Below are 14,282 nucleotides of genomic sequence, written 5' to 3' on the forward strand. Positions count from 1 at the left end.
TCCAAGACGAATGTGAAAAGTTCTTCATTCCTTCGTCCTCAATCCATTAAATTTCCTTTCACCCCTTTTTTCACCTTTTTTTCAATTTATTTATTCATTTTTTTTTCAAGTTCCACCCGGCCACAGATGTTCGAAACAGAGACAAATGAAGCTGATTTATAATAAAGCAGTACGCGAATCCCGTTGAGTGACGGGGCGCGTTTTCTAGTTTCGAACTCAGTGTGTGCCGACGATGGGCTTATCAGTCCACGTCATCACACGTCAGTCCCGACCCAAAATGCCCCCGTGGGTCCTTAGCGAGGCGTCCGATGGGTGAACTTTTTCTGAGTTTTTTTTTTTTTTTTTTTTTTTTTTTTTTTTAATGCTAGAAGAGCATTCCGGTGTTAGCTGAAGAATCAGCGTTTGGGAAACGCGATGCGTAATTAAATGATCAGGAATCTTATGAGATTTTGTTTTGCCCGTAAAGAATATCAGGTGGGTTTACCGGATATTCTTAATTCTCTTCGAACAAGCTGGAAAGCCAATCAGGTAGAAAATCACTCAGCAAACAATATAAATCACTGATGAAGGTATTTAACAATAAGGCATCATTAAAATCCCCATAAAGGGGTCAAAATTTCAATAGAACAGTCTGATACGCCTGGCAAATAGATCATTAGGGCAGTGTTTAAAATGTTAGAACTATGGCAATGGTGCAAATGTTATTTATTGATATATACTAAAAAAAAAATTCTACCGGAACAATCATTCTAATGAAATGAGCCTGAATTCGAAGAAATAGATTTACGCGAAAGCTGAAGTATAGGCCTCAATTGAACTTGTGCACTAGTTTGAATAAGAATTTCTTCGTTTATTCCATATTTCGGACATAGGCTTGTATATATATATATATATATATATATATATATATATATATATATATATATATATATATATATATATTATATATATATATATATATATATATATATATATATATATATATACAAGCCTATGTCCGAAATATGGAATAAACGAAGAAATTCTTATTGTATATATATATATATATATATATATATATATATATATATATATATATATATATATATATATATATATATATATATATATATATATATATATATATACATATGAGTAAGGACGCACAGGATTGAAAATGTCACAGATTTTAAAATTGCCAGGTTTATTGTTTGTTTTCCCCTGTGTATGTATATTTGCGGATGGTTGTACGAATCTTTCAAACTGCTTATGAGTGTCTATCTTGCAAACAGATATTCTTCATAAGGTATGAAATGTCGTTAGCTCCGTAGCGGAAATATCTGTACAGAATAAACTGTTCGACGAAAGTTGTATATTGATAATTCACAATTATGTCAGATAATTATATTATTTGTAAAGGACGAAAACAATAACTTTCGAAAAACTGAACGGTGTTCCTCCTCAGTGTGTATGTTTATATTCATTATTATTTTTTTTTCAATGAGCACTGAGGAGAAACACCGCTCACGTGTTCGAAATTCTTTGTTTTCATCTGTTTACAAATAACAGTCTTGTAATCCATTGACATAAATGTCATTTTCAACATATACATTGAGAATTTCTTATCTAGTCAATGATCGTTTGAGCCTCAAAGGGAAACAGGAAGGAAATAACAGTATATCGAAGATTATTCTTTCTAACGGATGCAATTAAATTTTCTTGAATATATTTTAATCTTTTTTTTATCGACTGCTGTTTCCTCTGAGAACGTTATGCCCTTAGTTTAGTTTGACTGTCTCTTAGGGAAATTGCGTGAAAATAATTAAGGATTCTTGAAGACTTGCGCAATATATTCGCAAATAACTCTATTTTTTATGTAGTTCGGAAGAATGAATGTTAACAAACATTTAATTAAGTTTACTTGAATTTTTATTCTCCATTCAAGTTCGACAAAATGTTCTATTAGAATAATCATAAAGTCTTTTATGATTAAAATGATGACTTCATAGAATGAGCCGTTTAAGATTTACAGTGCAAAGCATATTTCAAACTCGCTCTAACCTCAATGATAATTATTTTTCCTAATTTCATTATTAATTGTTCTACACAGACGCATGGAATAATTCTAGACATAAAAACGCTAATTAAAAAGATAACATTTTACTTCGTTAATTACTTGAATTAAAAAACACATTATTAAGGAAAAAAAAAGAAAAGAAAGAGAATAACGTATTTAGTTTTTCTCTGAAATTGTTCCAAATACTGCAACCTGTAGCGTAAGGCGATAAATTTCCTGTGTGTATCTGGGTCCAACAATACTAAGATCGTGTACGATCTTTAGCAATTAATTAATTATTACCTCGAGCTGAATTTAAAATTCTGTGCCTTCTGCCTTGGGATATTGCGAAATTAATACATGTTCGTAATATTATTATCAAGAAAGTGCAAACATCAGCTGCATGTTGCCAGGTCCTTGCAGTCAAGGTGAAATGTCACTAGCTATTTCTAGTGCCCATTAACTACTATAGCGTCTACGCAATGAACTGGGTTTGGAATGTTAATGAAGATCAGACGTAAAATTACGGAGAATGATATAACAGATCATTATAGGAACTAGCGAAAATAAAATAGAATAAAATAAAATGCTCCATTTCTAGGTGCTAAGACGAATAAAAACACATATCGTATATTCGTGTCATAATATACATAGAATTCTAGGCCCCATCCCTCCACAAAATTTCACTAAACTCTATCAATGAACGTTAAATAATATAATTAACACACATTCAAATAGACAATGGGCGATACCTAACAAGCGCCTAGCTTCGTTGACGAAGCAAATATAAAGTTGTGTGGGATTTGTGAGATTAATGGTTCTAATTGTCTTTCTTAAACCTGTAACCACTCCGCCTCGGTGCTGATCAAACAAGCTAGCCCATATCTCTCTATAAGACGTAATGCCTATATACCCATACATTTATTTTGTGTGTAACAACGATATTCTACGGATGATTAACTCCTCACGCATAAGTACACAGACCGCATACTTACCTGCATACTTGGTCTAAACTCGAGAGTCCGAGGTACGACTGGGAGGCTCGATTTTGTCTTACATTACCGTAATATTTTGACCGATGAACAAACTGTTATAAAAAAATAATTGATAACTAAGTAAATGATTCAGAGCGGAAACGAAACTGGTTCCCAGCAGAAATTACTTTTTATGAAGTCAATTTATTAACAGATTGAACAATTCGAAAAGTGTATTTGAGAAATGGCGTGACTAAGTATTTCGAACATCCCAAGAAGTTTTAGTAAGTAAGCCGTCAAGTTATTTGTGGATTTCATCACTCTTTTATATCTATTCTCATTTACATTCATATCCATATAGTACTTGAAACGCGACAAAAGCAGTATATTATAGCATATCATATATCCGCAAATTCACTTCATAATGAGGCAATGAGCCATTCACACTTGGAATGTGAAATAACCGCCTCTGGAAACATCCAACGTTTCAAACGATATATAGGTGGGAGGGAACTTGGAAGTGAAATGTCACTCAGTCAGTGCTTATCATCAGTGCATGTAGGACAGTTGTCAACCGCTCCCGGGGGAAGGGAACCTCCCTAAGTGGAAGGAGAGCATTCATCCGGCTACACGAGGTGAATATTTAGACGAGATGTCTTCCAGATGCAGTTTCAGCAAGAATACTACAGTTTTCGCGCATATGAAGAGATATACTAAGGAAGTCATCATACTTTCCGTACTGTGTATATGTGGTCACTTGCACCCCAGAACTTGTGTTGTAGCTCACACTAAAAAAAAAAAAAAAAACCCTTTGCAGTGACGACAAAAACAAATCTCAGTTAGATTTGGCATCCAGATAATAAAGGTAATTAGATCCAATTTCATGTTGTTGTTTTTTTTAAATTACTTAAACAGGTCGGTAGTATTGGCCAAAAATGTTACTAGGCTAAACCTGTGGTGGCTCTGTAAAGCCAAGACTCGTATACTGGCTGACGTACTGCACGTAACCGAAGCTGAACCTCATTTATTTTTTTTATTTTCGTGTTATCAATGTACGGTATTGATCATTTTTAAGTTAATAACTAACAGATTTGAATATTGGTCTCATATTTTGTCTAATAGTGCAAGAGCCTACGTGAGTTTATCCTTTGGGGTCAGTGTAGCGTATAGACCTAGAATGTTACTCTTCGTTGACGTACTAAAACCGATTTTTCTGTGAGTTATATAAATGTATCTCCTTATTTGGTTGTTTTACCCGTGAGTCACTTGCAGTATTGGTCATTTAAAAGCTCTGTTATAGTAGAGCTGAACCCCGGTCCAATGTCAAACCGTCTTGTGTGACGGTTGATCCCACCGTGCTCCTCTCTTTGCATACCCTACGTGAATTAATGACATTTGAACTTCAGTGTGAATACTATCGTGATTTTTTTTAGAGTACTCGCGTAGACTACGCCAGATAATTAATTTTCACCTACTTTACGTTCATAAAAAAATAAGCCGTTCAAGGTAGCTGAGTAACCAAATAGGATATAGGCCTAGACCTAACTTCTCGTTCTCGCTATGCTACAAGTGACCAACAGGAATTTATCATACGGTATATATTTGCTTATTTTTCGGTATACTACAAAAATTTTGACACGTAGCTCGTGTTTGCAAACTGTGGCAATCATAGGTCTAACGTGCTGTGAAGATGGTTATGGACAGAGTTCAGTTGTTCAGTTGCATGAATAGCCTACGCAGAAACAAAAAGCTCCTTGTTAATGCTGTTTTCACATTACGGAAAACTAATTACATTGCGTTTGGTCTGAGGCTGGTATAGTAAAAAATTTGTTAAAATTATGAAAGCTAACTCTCTCTCTCTCTCTCTCTCTCTCTCTCTCTCTCTCTCTCTCTCTCTCTCTCTCTCTCTCCTGTAAACCGTTTTCTGGTATAAGGATTATTTTTAGACAAGTCAACATTCTCCGTCACGTTATTCCATGAACCAGTTAGTAGCATGAACTGCGCCGTACGTGCTACATAAACAGTTTTTCCGTTCCGTTTCATATATACTCATATACGTGTATATATACGTATGTATATATATATATATATATAATATATATATATATATATATATATATATGTGTGTGGTGTGTGTGTGTGTGTGTGAACTTTTCGTTTCGGAATGGGTGGGTGGTCGCGAAAGATAGGTAGTAAGTGCTGATCTCAGTGTCGGAATCTTTGGCCAGTGACGAGAAGCAAGCATCGGAAAACATAGCGTTTAATTCATTGTTCAGGTCACCCGTGAGACTTTCTAGCTTTTAGGAAATTGCTTTTTCCCATGGGAACGATCTTGGGACTCATTTTAGTGAATAGAGGAGGGCTGATCCGGAGAATCATATATATATATATATATATATATATATATTATATTATATCATATATATATATATATGAATAATTATACATCGAACCGTGAATCATGGATATACAATTCAAGCTACAAAAGGTCCTTAATATCTAAATTCACTTTACCTCCCAAAGATATATATATGTACCCGAAGGGGAATTTTTTATGACCTAATAATTTCTCCCCCATGGGATCGACCCCGTCCAAGTGGACGGGGAACGAAATAAGGACAGTCAGTGACGCTATCCTCAGCCAACAGAGACGCCTTATACGTTCATAAATCGATTCTGACCTTCAAACATCCCCCCTTTCATACTGGGCGATTTCGTAATTAGAATCGTTGAACCCGTCTACCATGTTGGCAAATCGAGTTGACAGCACGTAGCCTTTTCGTTATGAATTAATCACATCGAACCGGATCCAATTATATATCAATTTTTAAAGCACAAAGTCCCAAATCTAAATCACTTTACCTTTTCATATATGTTTTTCAATATATGTCCGAAGGGGAATTTTTAATTGATAATAATTTCGTCTCCCCCCACCTTTGAGGATCGAACCACCGGTTCCTAAGTGGACGGGGACCCGAAAATTCAGGACAGTCAAAGTGACGCCTATCCAATCAGCCAAACAGAGAGACCGCTTATAAGTTCATTAATCGATTTAGAAACCTTGACCTTAAATCAAAAATTCCACCCTCGATCTGGGACGGCTTTCCGGTAATTAGGAAATCGATATGAAACCCCGTCTACCCATGTTGGCCAAATTCGAGGCGGTTACAGCAAACGGTTACCTTTTTGTTTATGAAGAATTTAATTCACATCGACCGTGAATCCATTATAGAAAATCAATTTTCAAGCTTTACAAATGTCCGAATAATTAAATTCACTTTACCTCCCAAATGATATAAATTTCATGAATGCCTACCGAAGGGGAATTTTTAATTGATTAATTAATTTCCGTCCCCCCATTGGGAATTTCGAACCAACGTCCAAGTGGACGGGAAAACGAAATCCAGTTTGACAGGCTACGTGCTAAAATTCAAAACGCTTTCGAATTGGCCAACCCAAATGGTAGACGGGGTTTCAATATTTCGATTCTAATTACGAAAAAGCGCCCAGATCGAAGGGGAATTTTGTTTTAGGTTCAGAATCGAATGAACTTATAAGCGTTTCCGTTGGCCCCTGATTGGATAGCGTCAACCTGACCTGTCCTCCTCCTCCTGATTCGTTCCCCGGTCCACTTGGAACGGTGCGTTCCGAAATTCCCATGGGCGGACGAAATTATATCATTAAAAATCCTCCTTCGGGTACATATATTGAAAATATCAATTTGGGAGGCAAAGTCCAACAAGATATTAAAGGACATTTCTTCGTAAGCTTCAATTGATATATTAAATGGATCACGGTTTCATGTGATAATTATTCATAACAAAAAGGCTAACTGCCTGTTCAAACGGCTCGAAAATTGGCCAACCCATGTTAGACGGGGGGTGTCAATTCGATTCTAAATTACGAAAGGCGCCAGGATTTTTCGGAGGTGAATTTGTTAAGGTCGAATGTCGATATGAACTTTATAAAGCGTCTCCCCTGGTGGCTGATTGGATAGCGTCCACCTGGGATGTCCTTGGATTTTCCGTAAACCCCCGTTCCACTTGGACGGGTGTTTCGATCCCATGGTGGGGCACGCAAATATTATCAATTAAAAAAATTCCCCCTTCGGTACCCATATTTTTTATGGAAAATAATTATCAGTTGGGCAGGTTTAAAGGTGATTAGATATTTAAAGACATTTGTAAGCCTGAATTGATATATAAATTGGATCCACGGTTCGATGTGATTAATTATTCAATTAACAAAAGGGCCTTTACGTGCTGTCAAAACGCTCGAATTGGCCAACATTTGGTTATTAATAGACGGGTTTCATAATTCGATTCTTTAACCTTACCGAAATGCGCCCAAGATTCCGAGGGGGAGATTGTAAGGTCAGAATCGGGGAATTTTTTATTGAACTTAATAAGCGTCTTTCTGTTGGCCCCCCCTGATTGGGATAAGCCCTGCGTCACCTGACTGTCTGATTTCGTCCCCGGGTCACTTGGAAAAACGGTTGGTTCGATTCCCATTTGGGGAAGGGAACGAAATTAAATTATCAAGAAAAAATTCCCTTCGGTTACATTATTAAATTGAAAATACATTCATTTGGAGGTAAAGGCTTGAATTTTACCATTATTTAAAGGACATTTGGTAGCTTTTGAATTGAATATATATATATATATTTATTATATTAATAATATACTAATATATATAGAGTTTTCAAAGGGTTAGGTTGCATATAAAAGAAAATTATAAGATTATATAAACTGTACCGAAGATAGGCGCTCTATGTTTGAAATAGACACTTCTATAACAATTCACAAAACAGGATTTCGAAAATGCATTACAAATTGTACTAAATGGGAAATGTATATAACCTTACGCCTTGCCCTAAATTTGGTCTAGAGGAAGCATTTACAGTACCATGTGATTTTCAACCTCCGTAACATCACCACAATAATAAATTTAAAGAAAATAGAAAAAAATGACTGGATAGTATTTAGCAACTAGAATACCGAAGGAAGCAACGTAACACCTGATCCCACCAATCTGCCTCTTCCATATTGTATACTTCATGCGGAGTCACCTAGTGCTTTCAAATCTTCCCCAAAACACGACCCACTAAGACATGTCAGCCAGACAATGAAGTCATGTGGGCTCATCGCAGGCAGGATAACCGACACTAATAAATAATTAGGTTACTGGTAGACTACCATTAACTGAAACTATCAATGCAAAGATGAAGAAGGATGCGTCATTGTCTGGCCGACCCGTCTTAGTGGGTCGTGGTCTAAACAAAAAGTTTTACGTTACCCGATATCCAAGACCAATTTCCATACTCCCTGGAAAAAGTTAAGTATATCTTAGTTTTACCAGACCACTGAGCTGATTAACAGCTCTCCTAGGGCTGGTACTAAGGATTAGATATTTTTACGTGGCTAGGAACCAATTGGTCACCTAGCAACGGGACCTACAGCTTATTGTGGGATCCGAACCACACTATAATCGAGAAATTAATTTCTATCACCAGAGATAAATTCCTCTGATTCCGCGTTGGCAGAGCCGGGAATCGAACTTCGGACCACCGGATTGGCAGCCGAGCGCGAAAACCAATCGTCCAGCGAGGAACCGTACTCCCTGGAATATTGCTAAGTTTTCAGATGTCGTAATTTACGACATACACAAATACATTGGAAGATACCCTTAAATATTAAACTTCTTAACATACCGTAAGCGATATAAATAACGGAAACAAGACAGCGACAAATTAATTTAAAGCTAAATACATCAAATGTATATGGTGAGTCTAGGTAATTAATCTGCTATGGCCTTTTGCCTTCCTGTAACTTGCTATACAACGAGGCTCAGTGGCGTGGTTGGTTTGGTGTTTGCTTCTCACCTCGGTGGTCGCGGGCTCGATTCTCGGCCATTCCATTGAGGAGTGAGAGATGTGTATTTCTGGTGATAGAAGTTCACTCTCGACGTGGTTCGGAAGTCACGTAAAGCCGTTGGTCCCGTTGCTGAATAACCACTGGTTCCATGCAACGTAAAAACACATACAAACAAACAATACAACGAGGCTGTAAGGTCAGACACCATCTGAACAACCTGTGGTCCTTATTTTTCATACTGTCAATGAATGTTACAACAATGGAGCACAGTGTCCCATGCCTACTAGCATGTACATAAAATTGAGGATGGCAAAACTAGTAGACGATGATAACTTTTGGTTTTAGGAGGTTTGCGGGATGAGGTCTCTAGCCACGTCTTCCTCTACCATTGTTGCTACCCAAGTGCAAATACTTTTCGCCTGATCGAGTTCAAATCTTAGACCTCTCGATTTATATACCTAGCTATAAACGGTATTAACCCGGTACGTGTCCACCTACGCGTCACCACCGAGGTGCTAGTACTAAACACGGCGGAATCTCAGTGGGACGACTTGTTTGGTACTAACCCCGCGGGCATTAAAGATGTTTATTAATGTATATATATATAGGTGTATATAATACTTTGGTCAAAGGATTTTGTATTAGTTTCAGTTCCACCGATAAAAAAAAAAAAAGAGCGATGGAAAGAAATCTCGTCTACACCCCCCGCCCCCCACCAATTCTCCGCTTGAAAATACGTGAGCAATAGTCCTAAGGTCCAAAATAAAGCAATCTGGTTCGCGAAGTATCTATAGAATAAGAGTTTTAACTGAAATATATATTTGGAAAATTGGAGAGAGATTTGACCAAGTCGGACAAATTTCTAAGCTTTGGCTCTTTTTAAGCTCAAATAGAATTCCATTAGTTCTTACCGAAGAATGACGATTAGCGCATTGTTTTCGTAGTGATCGCTAGGTTTTTTCCCATACAATTTCATGTTGCTTAAGTAATATAAAGACCGAATTTGTTACAAGTCAAGAAGTGGAAGGATATAGCGTTTTACCGGACATGGTTATTGGCCATTAATCTGTTGTCTGACACGCAGTAAGGTTTAAAATACACGGTACCAACTCCCGCTTTTGATCAATTTCTTTATATCGGCACAACCTGCCTCGGAAACTTTTTTTTTTTTTGTGGGGTTTTTTTTTTTTTTTTTTTTCCCCCCCCCCCCCCCCTTTTCCCCCTTTTTTTTTTGAACTCGTGGATTAGCACATTAAGTACAAGTAGTGGAAGGAATGCATGTATTGTCTTCAAATTACTTTTTACTATAAATATTTACACATACATGAGTACTTGATAAGTGTCATGAAAAGCTATACCCATGATAACCCGAGAGACCTCTTCATGCACTTGATATGACGAAAACTAATAGTAAACAATTTAAGAAACATTATCAAGCTTACTATTTCATTTGTTCGGGCGTAGAGTAATTTGCTACTTAAATAGGCTGCTTCAAGTTTCATTTTGATAAATGCATGATTCCATTATCAGTAATTTTACCTCTTCATTAGGAGCTTCAATGCACCAAAGATTCTCTCAGCTGTCTGCTACAAATTTACCACCCGCAGTCTTTTGTCGTTATTTCGAATTAGTGTAATGCCGTTCTTCTTCTCTCCTTTTGTGTCACTGTAAAACAGGATAATGCTCGGAATAATGATTCATGCAGAACGGACCGCATGACCAATGCTGTACTGCGATAGTGGACGTGAGCGAATTTCACAGTTAAAAAACACGTTCTTGGCGGAGACATAGACTTAAATCATTCCTCCCCCAGTGTACAGTGTAAGAAACTCCTCAAGTTCTAGCGTTCAACACGTTAGTTTTGGGAGAAGGCAATAGGGGTTTCCATAATCTCTTACCGTTTCTATTAATTTATCGTACTATTATAATTATGCAAATTGATTAACTGTCCATCGTACTATTATAATCATGCAAATTGATTATCTGTCCGCAGTACCAATCTAGCCTTCAGGAAAAACCAAATATATGTTAAACTCTTTTTAAAATAATTTAGTAAGAAAGATGTGTTGGTGCTTCATTGGGTCACAGTTCCAGTGAGTTCCAGACGGTCGTTCTTCTTCTTACCAGGAGGTTTCGTAACACCGGTTAGTTGCCAAACCTTGGCGCATTCACCCCGGAAATTTGTAGTAATCTTCGGATTTCAAGGGTTATGTCACTTTCTTCCCTTCCACTGCCTACCTTTGGACTTGCTTCCATGCTACTGTTTTTGCTGGATCTTATCACCTCTATTCGAGATATAGGCCTATCACTTACTTTGAGCTTGGGCTATATAAAAGATCACTAGTTTTCCCGCCTATTTGGCTCTTGGACTAAAATCTCTCTCTCTCTCTCTCTCTCTCTCTCTCTCTCACAAACAATGTAGTTGCATACAGAATAAACATAACCTTGCTATATTCATTAACCCGACGCCAGCAGCCAGAGCTAAACTTTTCATATTGCAGTTTAGGTCGAGCTTTCGGTCTACTGTATACCATAACAAAACCTTTGTACGTTTGTTTGTGCGTTGGTCCCACGTTTGCCAGTGTCTACCCTCCCTCCGAAATCCCCGTGGTGACGTGACTCTCTGGTCCTGGCCGCTCCTATAAATTAATCTATCAGACGCAGGTGGGTTATTATTGGGTTCAAATTACATGTTTCAGTGAGAGATGTGAAGAGCGATCAGCGCCAGACGCCATCCCTGCGTCCCGCACCCCTCCGAATCCCCCCCACCTCTCCCCGATGCTCCATTGTTTTGATTCGGGCCGAGAGCTCGCTCTGTCGTCTGTTGCCTTCATTGTTTTGATCGCGATAAAGTTCCGTCATCTATAGTCTGCTCTTGACGGATGATGGCTTGTGGCCGTCGCTCATTTTCGCTTCGTTTTTATTCTTTATCTTATCTTTTTTTTATCGATAGTTTTTTTTTTTTTTTTTTTTTTTTTTTTTTTTTTTTTTTTTTTTTTTTTAGAGCGGTGATCTGTTGATGCCGGGGATTGTTGGATGCTTAATTGGTTTATAAATTGTTTTCGACTTCAAAAAGAGATGCAAGCTATGGGAGGGTCGCGTTCTTCATTGGAATCGGGAATTTTTGTTTTATGTTATGATTATAGTAGGACCCATCTAGTGGGTCCTGGCCTATGGATGTTTCTAATTGTGTACTTGTACTGCGCGCGCGCTCACACGCATATATATATTATGCTCTTATTAAGCATAAGAAATTGAACCAGTTTTCACTTTTCAGTTTCTGTTTTATGTCGTGATATATCTGTCTTTAGTGTTCCCCTCAGTTATTCGACATCGAAATGACATGAGAAAATTAAATTTATATGTCCCTTTTCTTTTTTCAAGAACGATTACTCTCCCATATGCAATTTTTTTTATACAGAAATGCAAATCTCACATATAGATAAAATGTCTTTTGATAAAATGCAAATCTGGCATATAGATAAATTCTCCTCCTACTCCTTTTTATATATAAATAATCTTTTGTGTAAACATTCTCTCTCTCTCTCTCTCTCTCTCTCTCTCTCTCTCTCTCTCTCTCTCTCTCTCTCATATTTATTGTACGATCCTCCTCCTCATATCCTAATCAGTTCCCCCTCTTTCCCACATCTACTCATCACGGGGCATTACTCACGCCAAACACTATTGAGACAAGGAGTTCACGTGACTGTCTAAAAATCCCTTTTCTGTTCTTGATGTAATCCTTCATATAATCCCATATGTAATCCTCATAGCAAACACCCCAATAACCCCTAGCCACGTGCTGGAACCCTCCCTCCTCGGTCAACCACCCAAACTCCCCCCCATTCACTTCTGTGCGCTTTTAAAACCTTTCCATTGAGCAGCTACTATAATTATAGACAGAGCCGTTTCGACGAAAGCGCTCCGTTGTGTAGTGTTTACATTTTTCATTAAGATAAATGCCTCCCTTTATGAGTGCGGTTTTACCATTCTCTCTCTCTCTCTCTCTCTCTCTCTCTCTCTCTCTCTCTCTCTCTCTCTCTCTGTGATGCCAGGTACTCATAGTTTGTTTATCTTGTGTTAGGTTATTCCCTTTTACGTTTCTGTTATCTGATTTTGCCTTGCTTTGTTTATCCACTTGAAATAAATACATGCACTTGACAAAGGTATATTTTACATTATGGTGAATTCAGTGTTATTATTGTAGCAAATTAGGAATAATTTTCTTTCCTCGTGATAAAAATTCAACGCACGAGTCTTCTTTGTATTCATACAACGCGCTATTATCCTTTCTTCAATACCCAAATAATTTTGCATCGTATTATCCATGGTTAATCTTGGTTATACTTTGCATAACCTATTTTCGAGTGTACTTTAAATCAAATCTTCATATTTCTTTTCGTGCATATTAATGAAATGCTAATTCATATTTCTTTTAGCGCATATTAATGAAATGCGAATCAACAATGGTTCTTTCACCTATAGGCTACTTGGGTATATCAGGAAAGCGATGCCTGAGAAATCTCCTTTTATATATTTATTTATTTATTTATTTTTAACAATAGTTTGTGATAATTACGTTAGTTAAGTACTCAAATTTCAGTTTGGGAGATGTTATCCATATCGGGAAACTATAAATGATCAGTCCTTGTATCATAGCTCCTTCAAGTCTACCATTCTTATCTAGTTTTGTTAACTTTTAAATTATATTCTTTCGTGAAACTCCATGTTAAGAGTTAATTATTGTATCTGGAAAATCGGTGCTGAAGTTGATTGATACATTAATGTATTTATTATATCTGAAACAGTCCGTAGGTAATTTATATGGTGGTATGTCATCAGTGGCATTTGACGAAGCATAAAAGGACTTCGTTAGCTTTGCACAATTCCATTTTATGTGGGTTTTCGGAATTGCCAAGGGTTTGTCATATATGAAACCAATTTCAATGTTAAATAGGGTATGTTTTCATTTTTTGGTTAGCTACCAAAATCATTGAAAGTCCACTGATACAAAAATCCAACTACCGTTTCATTCAGAAAAAAATCTGTATTTGAGAGAGTTAGCATTTAAAGGGAAAAGGAAGGAGGCTACATTACGAATGAATTGTGAAGTCATAGTTTTCATTTAGCGCTTCTGTGATGAAATTACGATCGTTGAACAAAAAAACGAAATTGATATTAAAGGCGTCATCCTTGAAATATGAATGCTGTGCAGTTTCCACAAAAACATAAAATGATTATATTTTTATTTTCAAATACGCTCCTTTAATAAACATGAAATTGAAAGTAAAGGTGCCGTCCTTGAAATATGAATGATCTGTAGTTGCAGCAAAAATGAATATGGTATTTTTAATTTCAGATAAGCTCATTTAACGAAATCACGAAATTGTAGGTAAAGAC

General features: G+C 36.9%; 1 long non-coding RNA gene across 1 annotated transcript in view; it reads left to right on the top strand.

Annotated features, from left to right (window-relative positions):
- The first annotated feature begins 3,558 nt into the window (after positions 1-3,558).
- The window catches only part of LOC135201291 (uncharacterized), a 303,738-nt gene continuing 293,014 nt past the window's right edge, over positions 3,559-14,282 (top strand). Inside the window, exon 1 of the long non-coding RNA XR_010311475.1 lies at positions 3,559-3,874. This is a non-coding gene — a long non-coding RNA (uncharacterized LOC135201291). The remainder of the gene's footprint in view (positions 3,875-14,282) is intronic.

Source organism: Macrobrachium nipponense, chromosome 28 (genome assembly GCF_015104395.2).
Source record: "Macrobrachium nipponense isolate FS-2020 chromosome 28, ASM1510439v2, whole genome shotgun sequence".
NCBI lineage: Eukaryota > Metazoa > Arthropoda > Malacostraca > Decapoda > Palaemonidae > Macrobrachium > Macrobrachium nipponense.